This window comes from Impatiens glandulifera, unplaced genomic scaffold (genome assembly GCF_907164915.1).
Source record: "Impatiens glandulifera unplaced genomic scaffold, dImpGla2.1, whole genome shotgun sequence".
In the NCBI taxonomy this organism is placed as follows: domain Eukaryota; kingdom Viridiplantae; phylum Streptophyta; class Magnoliopsida; order Ericales; family Balsaminaceae; genus Impatiens; species Impatiens glandulifera.
The window spans coordinates 6976-15976 of NW_025919758.1; the positions used below are offsets into that span (position 1 = coordinate 6976).

At 25.9% G+C, this 9001-nt stretch overlaps 4 non-coding genes and 1 pseudogene across 4 annotated transcripts; all 5 read left to right on the forward strand.

Moving 5' to 3' along the window:
• Positions 1–638: 638 nt before the first annotated feature.
• LOC124918436 lies at positions 639–757 on the forward strand. The gene has a single exon (XR_007097389.1). It is a non-coding gene; the product is annotated as a 5S ribosomal RNA (ribosomal RNA).
• A 1698-nt stretch (positions 758–2455) lies between these two features.
• Positions 2456–2574, forward strand: LOC124918438 (annotated as a pseudogene).
• Positions 2575–3180: 606 nt separating this feature from the next.
• LOC124918435 lies at positions 3181–3299 on the forward strand. Its single transcript, XR_007097388.1, has one exon. It is a non-coding gene; the product is annotated as a 5S ribosomal RNA (ribosomal RNA).
• A 1380-nt stretch (positions 3300–4679) lies between these two features.
• Positions 4680–4798, forward strand: LOC124918437. Its single transcript, XR_007097390.1, has one exon. It is a non-coding gene; the product is annotated as a 5S ribosomal RNA (ribosomal RNA).
• Positions 4799–5404: 606 nt separating this feature from the next.
• On the forward strand, positions 5405–5523 carry LOC124918434. Its single transcript, XR_007097387.1, has one exon. It is a non-coding gene; the product is annotated as a 5S ribosomal RNA (ribosomal RNA).
• Positions 5524–9001: the final 3478 nt, after the last annotated feature.

A 9001-nucleotide genomic window follows, 5' to 3' on the forward strand; every position in this document is an offset into this window, starting at 1 on the left:
CCTTCTTGCTTTCTTTTACAACATTTTGATCTTTGAGTTTAGTCTCCTTTGTTTCCTTCTTTTTCTTTTCTACTTCCTGACTTTTCTGGTTTTTCTGCTCTTCTTCTTTAGCTTGATCACATTTATCGTGCAAAAAAGAATTACATAAAGCACACCTCTTTGGTTTCCAATCATAAGAGATCTCCATGACATTGTATTTTAATAAGTTTATACAAAAAAACACAAAATAAAAGTATTAAAACCTATGATTTAAAGAAAAAACATGTTAATTTCCAACATTTTGATTGATTTTTTAAGGTATTACAAAAAAACACAAAATAAAAGCGTGAAAACCTATGATTTAAAGAAAAAACGTGTTAAACTGGAAATTTTTTGTTAGTTTTATAAGTTTTTATAAAAAAACACAAAATAAAAGCGTGAAGACCTACGATTTAAAGAAAAAACGCGTTAATCTCGTAAATTTTAATTGATTTTTTAAGTTTTTATATAATAAAAAAATGAAAACGGATCAATTTGAAAAAACTGTGGTCGTAAACGGCCTCCGGCAGTTTAAAACTGGTCCATTTCAAATTTCTTGAAATAGTCATTTATTTATTACATTATGATGTATCAAATGAATAAATTATTCATCATAGGACGAGTACGATCATACCAGCACTAATGCACCGGATCCCATCAGAACTCCACAGTTAAGCGTGCTTGGGCGAAAGTTGTCCTAGGATGCGTGACCCCCTGGGAAGTCCTCGTGTCGCACTCCTTTTTATAACTGTTTTTAAAAATAACCAAATTCACGATTAAAATAGACCAAACTTATTAAACGTTAATGTCACACTCATTTTAAAGGTTTTTACGAAAAAAACACAAAATAAAACGTGAAAACGTACGATTTAATGGAAAAACGCGTTAATTTTGAACATTTAAATTGACTTTTGATGTTTTTACAATAAAACCCTAAATATAAAAGTAAAAACGTACAATTTACAGACAAAACACATTAATTTCTAACATTTTAATTGATTTTTGATATTTTTACAAAGAAAAACACATAATAAAAGCGTGAAAACCTATTGTTTAAATAAAAACACATTAATTTCGAATATTTTAATTGATTTTTTAAGTTTTTACAAAAAAAACAAAAAATAAAGGCGTAAAAACCTACGATTTAAAGAAAAAAACGCATTAATTTCGAAAATTTTATTGATTTAATAAGTTTTACAAAAAAAACACAAAATAAAATCATGAAAACGTACAATTTAAAGAATAAACACATTAATTTCTAACATTTTAATTGATTTTTGATATTTTTACTAAAAAAACACAAAATAAAAGCGTGAAAACCTATGATTTAAAAAAACGCGTTAAAATCGCAAATTTTTATTTTTTTTTTAAGTTTTTACAAAAAAACACAAAATAAAAGCATGAAAATCTACGATTTAAAAAAACGCGTTAATTTCGCAAATTTTTATTGATTTTTTTTAATTTTTTACAAAAAAAACATAAGATAAAAACATGAAAACCTACGATTTATAGAAAAAACGAGTTAATTTTAAATATTTTAAATATTCGCGATATTTTTCCTAAAAAAAACACAAAATAAAAACGTGAAAACCTACAATCTAAAGAAAAAAAACGCGTTAATTTCGAATATTTTAATTGATTTTAATTTTTACAAAAAAAACAAAAAAAAAACGTCAAAACCTACGATTTAAAGAAAAAACGCCTTAAATTCAAAATTTTTTATTGATTTAATAAGTTTTTACAAAAAAACACAAAATAAAAGCATTAAAACCTATGATTTAAAGAAAAAACACGTTAATTGCCAACATTTTGATTGATTTTTTAAGTTATTACAAAAAAACACAAAATAAAAGCGTGAAAACCTATAATTTAAAGAAAAAATGCATTAAAATCGCAAATTTTTGTTTGTTTTTAATTTTTTACAAAAAAACATAAATTATAAGCATGAAAATCTACTATTTAAAAAAAAAAGCGTTAATTTTGCAAATTTTTATTGATTTTTTAATTTTTTACAAAAAAAAACACAAGATAAAAGCATGAAAACCTACGATTTAAAGAGACAACGAGTTAATTTCAAACATTTTAAATATTTGTGATATTTTTCCAAAAAAAACATAAAATAAAAACGTGAAAACCTACGATCTAAAGAAAAAACGCGTTAATTTCGAATATTTTAATTGATTTTAAGTTTTTACAAAAAAACACAAATAAAAGCGTAAAAACCTACGATTTAAAGAAAAAACGCGTTAATTTCGTAATTTTTTATTGATTTTTTAAGTTCTTATAAAATAAAAGAATGAAAACGGATAAATTTGAAGTAACCGTGGTCGTAAACGGCCTCCGGCAGTTTAAAACTGGTCCATTTCAAATTTCTTGAAATAACAATTTATTTATTACATTATGATGTTTCAAATGAATAAATTATTCATCATATGACGAGTACGATCATACAAGCACTAATGCACTGGATCCCATCAGAGCTCCACAGTTAATCGTGCTTGGGCGAGAGTAGTACTAGGATGTGTGACCCCCTGGAAAGCCCTCGTGTCGCCCTCATTTTTATAACTTTTTTAAAAATAACCAAATTCACAATTAATACAGACCAAACTTATTAAACGTTAATGTCACACTCATTTTAAAGGTTTTTACGAAAAAATCACAAAAAAAAACGTAAAAACGTACGATTTAAAAAAATGCGTTAATTTCGCAAGTTTTTATTGATTTTTTAATTTTTTACAAAAAAACACAAAAGAAAAGCATGAAAACCTACTATTTACAGAAAAAACGAGTTAATTTCAAACATTTTAAATATTTGTAATATTTTTACTAAAAAAACACAAAATAAAAACGTGAAAACCTACGATCTAAAGAAAAAACGCGTTAATTTTGAATATTTTAATTGATTTCTTAAGTTTTTACAAAAAAACACAAAATGGAAGTATGAAAACCTACGATTTAAAGAAAAAACACGTTAATATCGTAAATTTTTGTTGATTTTTTAAAATTTTATTAAATAAAAGAATGAAAACGGATTAATTTAAAGAAACCTTGGTCGTAAACGGCCTCCGACCGTTAAAAACTGGTCCATTTCGAATTTCTTGAAATAGTCATTTATTTATTACATTATGATGTATAATATGAATAAATTATTCATCATAGGACGAGTACGATCATACCAGCACTAATGCACCGGATCCCATCAGAACTCCACAATTAAGCGTGCTTGGACGAGAGTTGTACTAGGATGCGTGACCCCCTGGGAAGTCCTCGTGTCGCACTCCTTTTTATAACTGTTTTTAAAAATAACCAAATTCACGATTAAAATAGACCAAACTTATTAAACGTTAATGTCACACTCATTTTAAAGGTTTTTACGAAAAAAACACAAAATAAAACGTGAAAACGTACGATTTAATGGAAAAACGCGTAAATTTTGAACATTTAAATTGACTTTTGATGTTTTTACAATAAAAACCCTAAATATAAAAGTAAAAACGTACAATTTACAGACAAAACACATTAATTTCTAACATTTTAATTGATTTTTGATATTTTTACTAAGAAACAAACATAATAAAAGCGTGAAAACCTATTGATTAAATAAAAACACGTTAATTTCGAATATTTTAATTGATTTTTTAAGTTTTTACAAAAAAACAAAAAATAAAGGCGTAAAAACCTACGATTTAAAGAAAAAAACGCATTAATTTCGAAAATTTTATTGATTTAATAAGTTTTACAAAAATCAAAAAATAAAATCATGAAAACGTACAATTTAAAGAATAAACACAAAATAAAAGCGTGAAAATCTACGATCCAAAGAAAAAATGCATTAATTTCGAATATTTCAATTGATTTTTTAAGTTTTTACAAAAAAACAAAAATAAAAGCGTAAAAACCTACCATTCAAAGAAAAAAAACGCATTAATTTTGAAAAAAATTATTGATTTAATAAATTTTACAAAAAAACACAAAATAAAAGCATGAAAACCTATGATTTAAAGAAAAAACACGTTAATTTCCAACATTTTGATTGATTTTTTAAGTTATTACAAAAAAAAAACACAAAATAAAAGTGTGAAAACCTATGATTTAAAGAAAAAATGCGTTAAAATCGCAAATTTTTGTTTGTTTTTTAAGTTTTTACAAAAAAAACACAAATTAAAAGCATGAAAATCTACGATTTAAAAAAAAGCGTTAATTTTGAAATTTTTTATTGATTTTCTAATTTTTTACAAAAAAAAACACAACATAAAAGCATGAAAACCTACGATTTAAAGAGAAAACGAGTTAATTTCAAACATTTTAAATATTTGTGATATTTTTACTAAAAAAACACAAAATAAAAACGTGAAAACCCACAATCTAAAGAAAAAACGCGTTAATTTCGAATATTTTAATTGATTTTAAGTTTTTACAAAAAAACACAAAATAAAAGCGTAAAAACCTACGATTTAAAGAAAAAACGCGTTAATCTCGTAATTTTTTATTGAATTTTTAAGTTCTTATAAAATAAAAGAATGAAAACGGATCAATTTGAAGTAACCGTGGTCGTAAACGGCCTCCGGCAGTTTAAAACTGGTCCATTTCGAATTTCTTGAAATAGCCATTTATTTATTACATTATGATGTGTCAAATGAATAAATTATTCATCATAGGACGAGTACGATCATACCAGCACTAATGCACTGGATCCCATCAGAGCTCCACAGTTAATCGTGCTTGGGCGAGAGTAGTACTAGGATGTGTGACCCCCTGGAAAGCCCTCGTGTCGCCCTCATTTTTATAACTTTTTTAAAAATAACCAAATTCAAATTAATACCGACCAAACTTATTAAACGTTAATGTTACACTCATTTAAAGGTTTTTACGAAAAAATAACAAAATAAAAGCGTAAAAACGTACGATTTTAAAAAATGCGTTAATTTCGCAAGTTTTTATTGATTTTTTAATTTTTTACAAAAAAAACAGAAAAGAAAAGCATGAAAACCTACTATTTAAAGAAAAAACGAGTTAATTTCAAACATTTTAAATATTTGTAATATTTTTACTAAAAAAACACAAAATAAAAACGTGAAAACCTACGATCTAAAGAAAAAACGCGTTAATTTTGAATATTTTAATTGATTTCTTAAGTTTTTACAAAGAAACACAAAATAGAAGCATGAAAACCTACGATTTAAAGAAAAAACCCGTTAATATCGTAAATTTTTGTTGATTTTTTAAAATTTTATTAAATAAAAGAATGAAAACGGATTAATTTGAAGAAACCTTGGTCGTAAACGGCCTCCGACCGTTAAAAACTGGTCCATTTAGAATTTCTTGAAATAGTCATTTATTTATTAAATTATGATGTAACAAATGAATAAATTATTCATCATAGGACGAGTACGATCATACCAGTACTAATGCACCGGATCCCATCAGAACTTCACAGTTAAGCGTGCTTGGGCGAGAGTTGTACTAGGATGCGTGACCCCCTGGGAAGTCCTCGTGTCGCACTCCTTTTTATAACTGTTTTTCATTTTTCGAAATGAGCATCATCTCTTTCGCAACACCGCGATTTATATTTCTGAAACATCAAAGACAAAAAAAATATATTTTCGATGGAGCAAGCTCTTAAATAACTTATCACAAAGAAAATATTTTAAGATTGTTAGATATCTTGTCTTGATATAAATTACAGAAATATGTATAAAATGATGTACAAATAAATGAAACAAATAAAATATATGAAGAACGAAATCACCGATTGAGATGTTGATTCGAGGAATGTGTTAGACACATTTCACTTAAAATAGTTCCATCGTCTCCCGTTTGTGCTGGAGCTTATCGTAGATGGCTGTCTCCTAGGGTACAACGAATCCAGTAGTGATTCTACACTGAAATCACTATTTATCGAATTTGATCAGTGTACCTGAACTATCACCGGGTTTCAACGGAAAATATCGAGCGAAGAACTCGAAGAACACTTACAAAATAAGAAGAGGGCTTTTGGAATTCTAGAGTGAAAAAATTAAGGATGAAGTGTTTTGTAAAATGAATAATGAATGGGTATATATTGCAGAGAATTAAACCTTCAAATAAAACCATCCAAATGTTTATTAGTAATAAATATTGCCCATTCATTTGTTAATTAATCTATAACTAATTAACATCAGCCTATACGTTGATTTGCAGAAATGCAATGTAGACATTCAATGCTAGCTAATTGAAGAGTCCATAAGTTAGCCAATAGGCCAATTAAAGCTAAATGGTTTATCCTAACATTATGCTTTAATTTTCTAATTAGCATTAAATATTAATTAAACAATTAATATTTAATTAATTTGGATTAAATTCACCGTTAATTCACATTTGAATTTGTGTGAATTTTATTGATTTATTATTTACAATATTATTTCTATTCATTAATGGAATTAGCTTAATTCCAACAATCCCCCACATTAATGGAAATTGAAGATTAACCCGGTGAAAGGTTCACCAGTTGAATTCTACATAGGATAGGTAGGTGTACCCTTTGAACATTCCTTTGTGAAAGCATATAAATTTACTAGCTGATTAGTAGACTCGATGTCCTTGACCTATTCTGCCTTTTGTGTAAAACAATTACACAACTTTCACATAAAATTCTCCCTGATACATGTCAAGCCCTCATGGTTGTGTCCATTTTGGCTATGGACCGCGCCTGGTTCTGTGAGAGGGGTCTAGAATTGATCCGTGCATTCTCCATTACATAGGTGATCTCTTTGCTCACAAAGAATCATTAAAAGCGACATGTTTATCCTCGTCAAAATATATATTGTTTCATTATAGGATTAATCCTCAACAATAACTTTCCAAGTCAGTACAATTAGGTTGTCCCATTGAACTTAGTTTCTTGGGACCTCCAGTCTGCATAGGTTGAGTTTTCCTTCATACCAACTTATTGTAGGCTAATCTTCAAAAGACTTCAAACGATCTCTCTATTCAATAATCTGATTAGTGGATCCACAATGTTATCTTGACTTACAAAGTCCAATTTGATACTTCATTAGAGAGTATAGTCTAATGACATTATGTCTAAGACGGTATGTCTAGACTTTGTCATTGACTCTAAACTTGGTCCAATTTCAAATTACTATCACAATAATTAGAAATTTTTGTTGGTACATTCTTACTTAACCTTGGAACATCTTCTAATAAGAAGCATAGTCAGTCGTTACATGCTTATCATTTTAATTTTTATGAAAATATTGTTACTGGCTAAACTAGTAGACAAAATGTCTTTGAAACTATTCTGCCTTCGTGTAAAGATTATATTATTTTACATAAAAATATTTTCTTTTAGACATAAGTCAAAATATAGATTATAACGTTTAATCTATCCATCATAAGTTTCTTAGAATATTTCCATACGTAGATTGCACTTCAAAGTCTAAACATATTCACTTTTAGACGTAGAGTCTTTTATTTAATAATATCAATATATCATTTGATAAAAACATGATATTTCGTTTAGTGCAATTCATATCCTTAATGGATTTAATCATTTTTATCGTAATTTTCAACGATAAAAATATCGTACAAAAGACACGTAATGAAATATTTTCATTGTCTTAATGATATATATAATTGTTACATCCATTTTTTTAATAAAAATATGATCAAATTTTCATTTCATTATTATAAAATTTGTATAAGTCATATCAAGACTTTATTAACTTTCATTTTCATTTATTTTCATAAAATCCTTTTAAAGGACATTGATTCTTCAAAAAATTTATGAAAATAATTTTAAATATCGATTTGAGCACCAACTCACACAAATATAAACAAGGACATTTTCTTGTTATTTTTTCTTTTTTTTTGTAAGTTGAGCAACTTTATCTTTTATAGAGAACATATTTCTCTAACAATAAATTATCTTTTTATTTATCATAATATACACAATTATTTTTGTGTTATAATCAATAAAAATATTTGCCCCCCACATTCGTGTTGGTATCCTTTTAAATCACACACATTTGTATAATTTAAATCAATGATTTTCTAATCAAGAAATTGTCAAACAGTTCTTTTACAGATTTCTTTTGTTATACTTATCATACAATGAATAAGATAACTATATCATAAATATTTAATTGAATAAAATATAATTTCTATACAAGATATTATAATGTTTATTCATATATAAATCATTTTTCACATAATCTCTACATAAGAAATTAAAAATATTTAATCAATTAAAATATTTATTTCAACACTTAATTTCTATAAAAGAAATTATAATATTTAATCAAATAAATATTCACCATATCACATGATTTCTACAAAATAAATCATAATGTTTCAAGCATCTTTGAGCAAAGTCGCTTAAACATTTATTTCCGGTTGCACGTTTGCATCCCGTAATATCGGCACGTTTGCCACATTATTCTCAAATCAAACAAGACTTTGCCTTGTAATTATTTGATTTCAAAATTATGAAATTAAGTAAGTCTTAATGATGCAATTGAACAATGTATATCAAATATATTATATTAAACCAAAATTAATATATCCATATATATGATATTATATATAATTGCTTCTTTCATTTTAGTCACCACAATGACAAAACAACTATAATATATATAGTCAATAACATAGAAACGTAATCAGATAAATATATGTCATATATATTATTAAACAAATATATATAAACTTTATTTATCATTAAAAATACTGTTTACAAAATACATGATAATTAATTAGAATATTAATTATTACACTTAATTAGAAGTTGATCATTTATCTTTAATCAATATAAAACTAACCTAATTATATAAATAAATATTTATGTCATCAATTATTCGTTTCTTAATTAATTAGATAACCTTTAACATTCTATAACAATTCTTTGTCAATCAAAAACACATGATTTATGACCAAATTCAAAATTATCTATTAAAATAAATAGATAGAAATAAATCTTTATTTATATATGTATATAAATTTCTAG